This window comes from Cryptomeria japonica, chromosome 5 (genome assembly GCF_030272615.1).
Source record: "Cryptomeria japonica chromosome 5, Sugi_1.0, whole genome shotgun sequence".
Taxonomy (NCBI): Eukaryota; Viridiplantae; Streptophyta; class Pinopsida; order Cupressales; family Cupressaceae; genus Cryptomeria; species Cryptomeria japonica.
The window spans coordinates 375,068,393-375,080,454 of NC_081409.1; positions in this window are offsets into that span (position 1 = coordinate 375,068,393).

Genomic DNA, 12,062 nt, shown 5'->3' on the forward strand with positions numbered 1-12,062 from the left:
ATGCTCTCATGGAATGATTAGTATTGATGTCTTAGTTTAATCATTCTAATCAAATTTATGGTATTAATGATGTGTAAGGGGTGTGTAAGAGGTGTAAAAGGTGTTTTACATACTTTTCAAGGTGTTCAACCATGGCCATAGGGGCATTGGATTTTTGCTATGACTCATGGTTTTGGATACCACTTGATGATTTCTTATTTTTTAGTTTCCTATATATTGGAGATATGGGATAATAGATCAAATGATTTTTTGTAGGTACATTTATGTAGCCAATCTATTGTCAAAGAGATACGTGGATTGTATTATTATACTTCATCTTTTGAGAATAATACAAGCTTTGGTCTTTTGGGAATTTATTTTTTCTTGCAAGAGTTTCTTCATGTGTATAATTTGGTGTCATGGTTCTTATTCAATAAGTTTTATATTTTTTATATTTCTCCTTTTTATCATTTCATTAATGTAATATCATTAGCTTAATCACATCACAATTAGATTAAACTTTAGACTATTCATTATTTCCATTGTGTTGTTTACCTTGAATTTGAACAAGATAAACACTAATTGAAAGGACATGCATGAATGAAATAAAATTAGTCAAAATTAAGGAATTTTTTCTACATATACTCAAGATTGGGGTCAATTTATATGAAAAAAAGTCAATTTGATCACTCTGACAATATGTCCATGATAATGTGCTCATAATATAACTAAAGTGGTGTAAAAGGTACACACTCATTCCTTAATTTTTTTCCTTCACATTGGTTTGCATGTCAAACCAAATGATTCATACATGCTAAAGTAAATTGTAAGATAAATGAAATATCAAGAAGAGATAACTTTTAGTTTTTGGGTGTTAACTTGCAATTCTTTATGAACCTTTAAAAGAAACATCATCCATACATGCAAAAACAAGTCATTAGATATAACTAAAAAATAATAATATCAGCCCAAAAAATATTTCATAATTAAACAATATATTTATATAGATATGTACTATATAATTTGTAAAGTGATTAGGTGTACAACATAGTACATGATATAATATCATGGAGTTGTGAACAAGTTGGATCTTTTGATATCTATAAGCATAAAACCATGTAAAGATGATAATGGAATCATGATGTATAAGGAAATCATGGTATTGTGATAAATTTGACACACATTATATTGCCACAAACAAAGAATAATAGCAATAATAACAGAGTGTTCTAGATGTTAGACAGAGCCACAAACAAAGATCTAAGAAGGGAAAGTGAATTAGAACCCATAGCTGAAAATTTGGGCCAAATTGTTAGGACCAGGTTGGTAGGTCGCCCTGGTCTTGCAACTTATGGATGGGAAAATGGGATGTTTTCCAAATCAAGGAGCCCATACAATATCCACTATCGAAATATCAGGCAAAATTCTTGGGACCAAGGTGGTAGGTCACCCTTGTCCTCCACTTCTCCCTCCTGTAAAAGTTGAACTTGTTCGTCATCGATTATTTTGTCGAAATATTTGATCACAGCTCCTGAGAAAAAAGGTTGAGGATAGGGGTTTGCCTTGGGTCAAACCCCAGCTTATGAATTAACCTTTAAATTGAAATGATAATTGAAATGGAAATAGAATTGAATTGTAGCAAAATGCTTTCCTTGTGAGGGAAAGGCTATATCTGAAATTGAATGCTTGTAATTGAAGTTGATACATTTATGAAGCTTGCTTTAATCCTCACACAAGGGTTTAGGATGTCATGCACTATTTATTCATGTAAATTTGATCATGGATGTAATCTTGAATGCTTGAACTTGACTTGACCTCACCTTGAATCCTCACACAAGGGTTTAGGATGTCATGCATAATTTATTGATGGAAGTTTGATAATGGATGTAATCTTGAATGCTTTAACTTGACTTTATTTATTTCCCACTTGAATTGAAATCGCTAGAGTGTAATTGAGAGAGAGATCCAACTTAGGCTTCAAATTCGACCCCAAATGAGAGGGGTAGGCCTCCTTTTATACTTAACTGTCAAAAAAATATTTAAATTTCCTGAGTAGGCCTAAATTCCCACCCACTTGATGTGACCGTTGAGGGAACCAAATTTGGGTCCTAATTAGGAGGACCAGGGCAGTGGGGCACCTTGGTCCTAAGCTAGGATAATGAAGCCCTAGTGCTCAGGTTCTGTTAATCGGGACTCAAATTTGGACAGGGGACAAAAGGGGAACTAAAAATGCAAGTTTCAATAAGGTGTGAGTAGAATCAAAGCAAACATCAAGCACTTAGATATAGAATGCCAAGGTGAGGTCTTTGTGAGGATGAAATTATATGTGGATACAATTCATGATGCTACATTTAGCCCCCACTTTAGTGCGAGTGTGAGACTTCACCCATACTCACAGTAAACTACAAAGTCACATTGAAAAACTTTCACCAAGATACGAAAGAGACAAGACATGCCAAGCCACCAAGGGCTTTAAGATCTTACTACTCTAATATCGAGATAAAAGGGACAACACATGAAAGGGAAAGGAACATGACTATGCTAGCCTAGCAAGATTTACTTAGTATGAGTCATGAAAAGGAAAATTTTGAAATACCAAATTACAATGCAAAAGGATTAGTTTACAAAGTAACTTGAATATTTAGAACACGTCATGGTGTGTGCATAAAGTGTAACATTGAGTGGAGTGTATGCCCCCATGTTAAAGCGATTGTGTATGCCTTATTTGGAGCAATAACTTTAAGTTAGCATGCACCCAAAAGACAAGCACATTACCACAGTGAGATGCCCCCAAGAAAGGAAAAATCAAAGGATAATGGTCACAAAACATATAAGAAAAAACGTGTAAGGGATCCACTAACTTTGGAATCACTAATGCACTTTTGATAAATAATGTATATCAAGAATAATTGTATTGAACTGGCCTCATCCCCCAAAGGTAGTGGAACTATGAACACAATGGATGAAGAGAACAAGAGATAACAAACAAATATCTTTTTGAGTCAACATAGAAGTGACCAAAAAGAGATCTCAATGCTTTGCATAGTCCTTAAGTAGATAACAAAAAGACACATTTACGAACAATAGCACATGTATCACATAACATAGAGACAACATATGGAAGAATTGAGATACAAATAGAGAAATGTCGCAATGAATTCAGCCTCTTTATTACCTTGCACTAATAGAGTAACAAGGGTCATCCAAAGAGAACCTAGCATAACACAAGAACATATCAAGCAACACATCACGAGGGAAGCACATTACGAACAAGAAAACACATAAAAGAAAATTCACGACACAAATGAAGCTAGTCAAGCAAATCATCTATCTCCCAATATTGCTTAACATCATTTAGGGATGGTGGACAAGATGCAAGATGATACATTTAAGTATGATAGGTGGAGTTGCTCCAAGTTCCAAACAAGGACTATGCTTTAATGATGAATCACTTTGTTTGTCACTAGGAGCTAGGGTTAATGCTTTTGAAAAATGTGAAGATAACTCATGATTAATCTCAACAAGCTAATACATATCATCATATTCAATAGGATCATTGGCATTAGCATAAACAACATTATTATCATTGTATGCGGGAAAAGCGGGTTGATAGAACTTAATATGTGAAAATGTTCCAGAATACTTGTCCACACACACACATGGGACTTCTTGATGCAAGCTATGGAGTAATGAAGTATTACTCAGCTTCCCAAGGTTGGTCTCATGGTTCTCTATCTCACAATGTCCCTCAAACCAATGTTTTTTCTCTCAGATCACTGAGCAAAATGGTTTAGGGATGGCAAATGCAAGAACGAGGGATGCTTTGATAGATTTTAGTATGAGATGCATCCTAAGCTATGCATGATCTTAAAATGCAATAAACTAGATTATAAGATGACAAGGTTAGTATGAATACTATCCTAACATGATATATTAGTCTATGATTGAGCTAAAATGATAAAGAAATTATTCTAAACATGCATATTTAGACTAGTTCCTGATTTAAAAGAGGCTAAATGATGAGCATAAAAATGATATGAAAGCTTGAATGTATTTGAGCATAAGTATGATACTACAAATTTGGAGGATGATTTGAAATGGAGGAATGAGAGCTCTATTTATAGCAAAAACAGGGCAATGGATGGTCAGGATTGAAAGAGTTGATCAAGGGTTGAGTTTAAAAGTTGGGGATCCATGTTTGCAATTTGCACCAATGAAATGGTGACAAGTGTCAACATAGGGTTGGGTTGAGAGAAGGGGTTGGAGACATTAAATGCCTGAGAAGACCTTATGGTTATCTAGAGGGTAAGGGTCAAGTCTAAGTTAAGATTACCCACTGGATTAAGAGTTAATCCAAGGATAAACCTTTGTGCAAATGATTAAGAGATAATCATGGTCAAAGCATTAAAGGCCTGATGAGACCCTTGGGTTGGATGAAGGTTGAGTTAAAAGAAATAATTTAACCATGTAGGAGGGTTTGAGTTAACCATTAATGGTTATGAAGACTTTGGGGATTTAAGTGGTTGAAGGCTTGAAGCCTTTAATGGTTATCAAAGACTTTGAGGAATTAAGTGGTTGAAGGTTGGAAGCCTTTAATGGTTATCAAAGACTTTGAGGGTTTGAGAAGTGACCTCCCCTTGCTTAGGGATGTGACAAAGTTTAGAAAATGGGTTAGGCTAATTAGAAGTGATTAGAAGAGTCTAGAAGGGTTTAGAAAGGGGTTTTGGAAGGCAAGTGGGAGATGTAGGATTTTGCAAGTGGATGGAGGGATAATAGGATTTAATTGAAATAAAGAATTTCATTCAATTTGGTCACAATTAAATAAATTAGATTTATTTAATTTAGGATAACTATTTAATTAAATTTGAATTTAATTAAAAGTGGATGGGGGGGTTTAATTGAATAAAATGATTTATTCATTAAATGGGTATAGTGAATTTAATTTAAATAAATTCAGTAATTTACTTAATTAAATAGAGGAATGTGGATAATTTAATTAAATTGGATTTAATTAAATAGAGAAATGAACATAAAATATTCATTTAGGAATATGGTCATTTTTATACGTCTACAATCATCATCCATATCATCATCTAAATTAATAAAAATAGGATCTTTAACACAGAAAGAAGTCGAACCATTAATTTTATTGAGCATTTTTAACTTAAGTGAGTTGAGTTTAACTTCCTCCCTAGGGTTATATGAAGGTTGTACTAATGGTACCAAGTCAACAATTGGTGTCTTCGAGGAGGAAAGGGTTTGGGAATCAAGCTTGCAATCCTTAGCACAATGTCTTTGTTGACGTTCTCTCATACAACAATTCCTTTTATTTTTAGTCGAGACTTGCGAAGGTTGAGTATTAATTGACATAGGTTCATTTTCTTCCCTTATAGAGGGAGGAACAAAAGAAACCCCAATAGGCTAAGAGATACATGATTCCAAGCATTTTTCTTACTAGGATGTAGGAGGCAGGATTGTGGCACATATAGGAGGGATAGAAGGAGTGGGAAGAAGACCAAGTCCAAGATGAGGAAGAGGAATATCTATGGTGTAGGGTCTCTAGGTTTACTCAAGGCCATTGTCATCTCATTTTTCCATTTTGATAAGATAAGAAAAGGATGTCATTTTGAGGCTTTAAGGGCTCCAGTTGCTTAGGCTAGAATTAATCAAGAGTTAAATTTCTACGTTTAGTTGTGGGTTGGTAAAGGCTATGATTAGTCGTTATAATAGTGTAATTATGAGGGAATTTCAAATATTTATGAAATGTAGAAGGAATAGCTTTCATGGAAGAGATCCAAGGATGTCCCAACTTCACACAAAATTGATCTGATGTAGGAATAATACCAAAGGTGACATCTAAGCACTTAGTACCAACCTCAACAAGTAGGGCAAGAAAAACCATCTTGCATATTAATCATAACATTAGTTTTATCATATGTTGCTTGGTGCAATTGTTGAGTAAAAATATGTTCTTCAATAATCACATTCACTATACATACTAGATCAATGAGAATCCCTTGCGAGAGTTTGTATTTGATCTTTATAATAATATATAATGTGCCATCATGTGCAACAATAGTCTCACTAGGATCAAAAGTAATGCATGTGTCTTTTGTAGGTTTGGCTTTATCAATGAGGTTCACAATATTATTAGATTCTACGCCAAGGTCATTATGGGAGAAGACAATTGGCTTAGACTCAAAAACATTAGTAGAATGAGAAAAGCAAAAAATTGGTGAAGATTTGGAGGTTTCTATTAGGAGAAGCTACAGACTTATTCCCTTTGGCATTCATACTTGCTATAGATATAGTATTGCTATCAATAAAGTATCGAATCTTATTCCTCAACTAGTAATATTTCACGATTACATGACTTGGTTGATGATGATATTAACAAAAATCTTTAGGATCATGGGATGCTAACAATAATTTAGAATGGTCAATTGGTTTTATGGGAGGAAGTTGAAACACATTAGAATTCAACAACCTCACCATTATATTTTGCAGACTCAAAAAGATGAGTTAATTCTTTTCAAAGTATTTGGATAAAGGGGCCACACCTGGTGTTGTGGTTGCCACTTGAGTGTTGATGTTGTCATCTACCTTGATAAAACCTTTGTTATGTTTGAATTTCATAAACGATTGTTGAGCGCTCTCATTCTTATCAACTGAAACCATTAAAGAGGATGATTCAAATTGACTCACTTTAATCTAATAATTATGAAGCACTGCACATAATTGCATGAAAGAAAATAGAAGCTTATCTTTATTATCCTTTTATAAATTAGCAATAAAAATTCTTTGAATGTCATGATTAGGCATAAGATAAGAAATGTGTGAATGCAAATACTTATATCTACCAAAAAAATCAATCACTTTATCTTTAACTCCTTGCTTACAATGAAGAAAATCAGTCAAAGTAATCTTAGGGCCAATGTTATTTTGGAATGGTTGAATGAAAGTATTAGCCAATTTTAGAAAATAAGTAATAGAATAAGGAGACAAAGAATAATACCATTGCAAGGCTTTATCTCTAAAGTTTCGTGTAAATAATTTCTCTGTGTCTTTGATCATGAGAGAAATTACTACACAAGGTTATAAATGTATTCACATGAGTCAAGGGGTCACCTTTTTCATTGTATAACTCTAATTGGGGAACTTTGAAATGCTTAGGAGGAACCACACAGACAATCTCATTAGATTGTGGGATCACTACATCAAATATGGGAACATTAAATTTGGATTGAGTTAAAAAAGCCAATTGGTGTTGTATAGATGCAACAGTTTAAGCTAGGTTATTCATAGTTGCTTTAGCATATGATTTGGAATTGGACATATTGGATTGTGATGGAGGAGTAATATTGTTGTAAGTGGAGGTTGAGAATAAGGAGGGAGAATATTATAATATGTTGGTATGGGAGATGGTTTTGAAATAAATGGAAGACTCGTGAAAGGATGTATGTAAGAATATTGATTAATAGGATTGCCCCCATGACTAACATGTGTAGGATTAACATTTTGTGTGAAAGCAGTCATGATAGAAGATGCAAACATAGGCACACCAGGAAAGGATGTAGACATAGGAATGGAATGGTTAACTTGGCTAGTAGGTTGAGAGTAATCAAGAACTTCCACACAACTTTTGATTGGCATAATATTGGTATCAAAAATATGAGAAAGGCTACACAACACATCCACACCTACCTTATCACTTTGAACCATTCTCTTCAATCCTTCAATTAAGAGGATTTCCTCACCATTTGGATATTGTCGACCCATCCATTATTGAAGATTTTCAAACTCATTATCAATCTTCTCCAATTGGTCAATAGTAACCGTATATATTGATTCATCCTCATCATGAGAAGTATGAGGTGAATGAGGCCATATGAATATTAGGTATGTCATTTATTGGATTATACGAAGCACCAACATTTACATGAAATATGTTAGTCAACTAGGGCTCCATATCCTCAGTATTTAAACCTTGGGAAGCCCTAAGTCTATAACTTATTCTCACTCGGATATTTGATGTAGGAATAAGCGTAACAAAATCATGCACAAAGAGGGAAATATTGAATGCAAAGATTTAAAATCTAAAATATGATTAAACAATGCAATTTATTTGTTAAATGATTAATTAACCAATGAATTAAACAATGTGAATTATGATATTGAACACTTGATGCATCTAAATTTGAACATAATGTTGGCCTTCAACAATCAATAGATAAATGGGCATGCCACATCAACTCAAAGATATAGTATCTTTACTGAGCAGCCATCAGATTTCATCACTAAAGTTGATTTATCTTATCAAACCTAGGGACGTATGACTTGAAATGGCACAACACTATTTATACACTAAGAGATTTTAGGAGTTATGATATCCTAACTTCAAACAACTAAAATGTTGAAATGAACATTTCAAGGAAAGTACTCCTAATGCATATTGACTGCATTCTACTCCAACTAAAATCAGTCTTAAAATAATAATCCTTTTAACTAACTAGAACAACTATGCTGCTTTGCTTCAGCTAGAGGAACAATCACAAAGCTATAGTCCTTTGGCTGCAGGAACAGTCGATTATGAAATCTACCAGAAATAGAATGAAAGTAACTAAGAAGTGAATATGCAAAAAGCAAATACACAGAATCCTCGCCAAGTGGGCCCCCTTGGATGAGTCTTCTCAATTGTTAATTGTAATCTCAAATACTACACACACATAATCACATCACGACTCATGTTGATAACAAATGGAGTTGAATTTCATCTTTATTCAAATGCTCAAATCAATAAGCAGAAAAATTGCATGCTTTCTCCAACACAGTTCTTTAAGAAAGAGTGGCAGAATTTATAGAAAAATAAGACTTAATTTCCTAACTACTACAACCACTCCACTCCTAATATTTAGGAGGAGGGATTTTATTAAAAACATGGAATAACTAGAAACTAGCAGGCAGAAATAGAGTAGGACTTTGTTTCTGCATTATTGCATCTACATATTATTCCTATATTTGCTCTCCCAACAAACATGACAAATTATTGAAAAGGTAATTGCCTTATAACTGATCTGTGGAGTCTCTAAATGGTGACAATAGCTGACTGGCCACATATAATAGATTTGACTCCTTCTTGCTTTGTTGTACATGACCACTTCAAAGTTCTGCCACATCCTAGTATTAGCATTTACTACATCTCAACAACTTAGACTTCTTCTTCCATCAACTGCATCCATCGAAGTTAACATACAAAGATCTTGAAATTTTCATAATTACTTAAAATACAACATTTAACACCATTTATAGATAAAACATATTTATATTGTGTTCGTATATTGTCCATGACAACATCACAAAAGACTAGGGACATAACAAGATTCTCCAACACTATGACTTCAAAAAGGTTATAAACACAAGGTTCATGTCTTCAAATGTAAGATATTTAAAGTCCCAAAACAACTTAAAATATTTGAAATAAAAGAGCATAAAATGGGCTCATCACCCCCCCTAACTTAAGCCTATGTTGGTCCACCAACAGGAGGTTTATGATTTTCTTTCCATGTTAACAACCTTTAGTCTCCTACACTGATTTCTCTCTTAGTCTTCACAATTGAGCTCCAGTAGAATCCCTGATATTTTCTAATGTGCTCCCATCTAGACTTTTGTTGTTCAACATCATAGCATGTGAGACCTTCCTAATGTGGAATAGGCCACCATAGCATTGGTGGCTGAAAGATTAAGGGTATCCACTTCTCTAGTTGATCCCTTCCTAGATGTATATATGTTGCTGCCCTACAAAGTGTTGCATGATAGTTTGCAAAGAATGGGGCTTTGATATTTTCAAATTATCTGGCAACCAATTCCATCTTTGTGTCGGGTAACCAAATACTGTCATAACTAAGGTGTCCACTATCTTCTCATAATTTTGATGAGATTCTTCCCTCGGTGCTATAATTCTTTTCCTCTGATCAAGATCATACACTAATTGATTCCTTTCATAGAAGATCATGCTAGGTTCACCTACTTTAGCCTATAGGGGTAATGAAATAATCTATTCCATATCCTGATATACTTTGATTTGTTCACCTCTATTGTTTTCATTTTGTATGTACAACATAAATTCTCTAAGGTGTATGTCTTCTATTGTCAGAGTGGATTCCATTGTAGATTATAATGAACATTATAATTATGTAGATAGAATTCACAAAGAAAATTTTGTGTTGATGAGTGGTTGTTTGGTAAGAAAGCATAAAATCTTCAGGACTAATAAGAGATGAATTTAGCACAGTGAGTTCTCTAAATAGTTTATAAAAAAAATATAACTCCTTTAAGTAAAGGGCATATACCCTAGGTGGTGGTCTACATTCAACAAGTTGTGGTACCAAGGTAGCTACATTTTGTATCATATCCTTTAGACTATTAATTTCTTCATCCTTCTTCCTAATCTATTCCTATAGTTGTTATTTCTCTTCCTTCCACTCTTTTTCTTTATTTTCCATCAATTTTCATAATTCTAATGCAATGGAAGCCCATGAAGATTGGGGTGGAATATACATACATACCCTAGCCAAATGTCTTTTCTATTGTTTCCTTCCCCTACTTAAATTGGTTACTTTCTCTGCTATTGTTGCAATATTTTTCAACCTCATGTAGTTAAGCCTATAAACTAAGTATGGAATATACATACTTACCCTAGGTGGTGGTCTGCATTCAACAAGTTGTGGTACCAAGGTAGCTACATTTTGTATCATATCCTTTAGACTATTAATTTCTTCATCCTTCTTCCTAATCTATTCCTATAGTTGTTATTTCTCTTCCTTCCACTCTTTTTCTTTATTTTCCATCAATTTTCATAATTCTAATGCAATGGAAGCCCATGAAGATTGGGGTGGAATATACATACTTACCCTAGCCAAATGTCTTTTCTATTGTTTCCTTCCCCTACTTAAATTGGTTACTTTCTCTGCTATTGTTGCAATATTTTTCAACCTCGTGGCAATGGGTTCTCTTCTCAATGGTTGGTCTTCAAAATTGGTGGCATGTGTTTCCTCATTAACTGGTTGCTCCTGACTAACCAATTCTAGTATATGGTTCAATGTAAAGGTCAAATCGTATCTCTCTAGAATGAACTAACATTTTCTCCATTTCCTCTGATAAGACTTGTTCTGCATCCTTATTCTCCTCAGTGTCATAGAAGGATGATGGAGGAGACGGTGTTTGAAGCATTAGAGAACCCCTAACAGGGGATTGATCCTCCTCTTCAGTGTCAAAGCTTCAAATAACAATCTCTTCAGTAGTTGTATTCTTACTTTTAAACATCTTTTTAAGCCTATGACTCCTTCTTGGGGCTTTCTTTGTAGTCACTCTTGTATTCTTTGTTGGTAAAACAATCTTTTTTTACTTCCTAGTGGTTACTAGTTATTCTGGCCTCTTGCCTTTTTGTTTTTGGAGCTCAAACTTCTTAAGAACGGGTTTTGAATTTCAAATTTTCTTTTTGCCACTTGTCTTCTCTTGTGTTGTTGCTTTCCTCTTCTTACCTTTAGCTTTTGAAGGTGATGTTGATACAAGGGTCTCCTCAGGAGTAGAACTAGGGTCTTCAACTACCTTAGCAAAGTTTTCACCAAATAATTCTATAGGGGTTGATTTAAAAGAAGAAGCACCTTCTATCCCCTCAACTCTAGGCCCTTAATTCAGTTCTTTTCAAGGATTCATCCCATGACATCGCGGGGTTTGTTTCCTCTAGGGTTTTCTCAATTAATAACTGAATTAAACAATGATGAGAGATAGATTGAACACTACCTTTTTGTACTTCCTTTGCCATTTTCTTCAATATGTGTTTTCATTTTGTATGTACAACATAAATTCCCTAAGGTGTATGTCTTCTATTGTCAAAGTGGATTCCATTGTAAATAATAATGAACATTATAATTATGTAGATAGAATTCACAAAGAAAATTTTGTGTTGATGAGTGGTTGTTTGGTAAGAAAGCATAAAATCTTCAGGACTAATAAGAGATGAATTTAGCACAATGAGTTCTCTAAATAGTTTATAAAAAAAATATAACTCCTTTAAGTAAAGG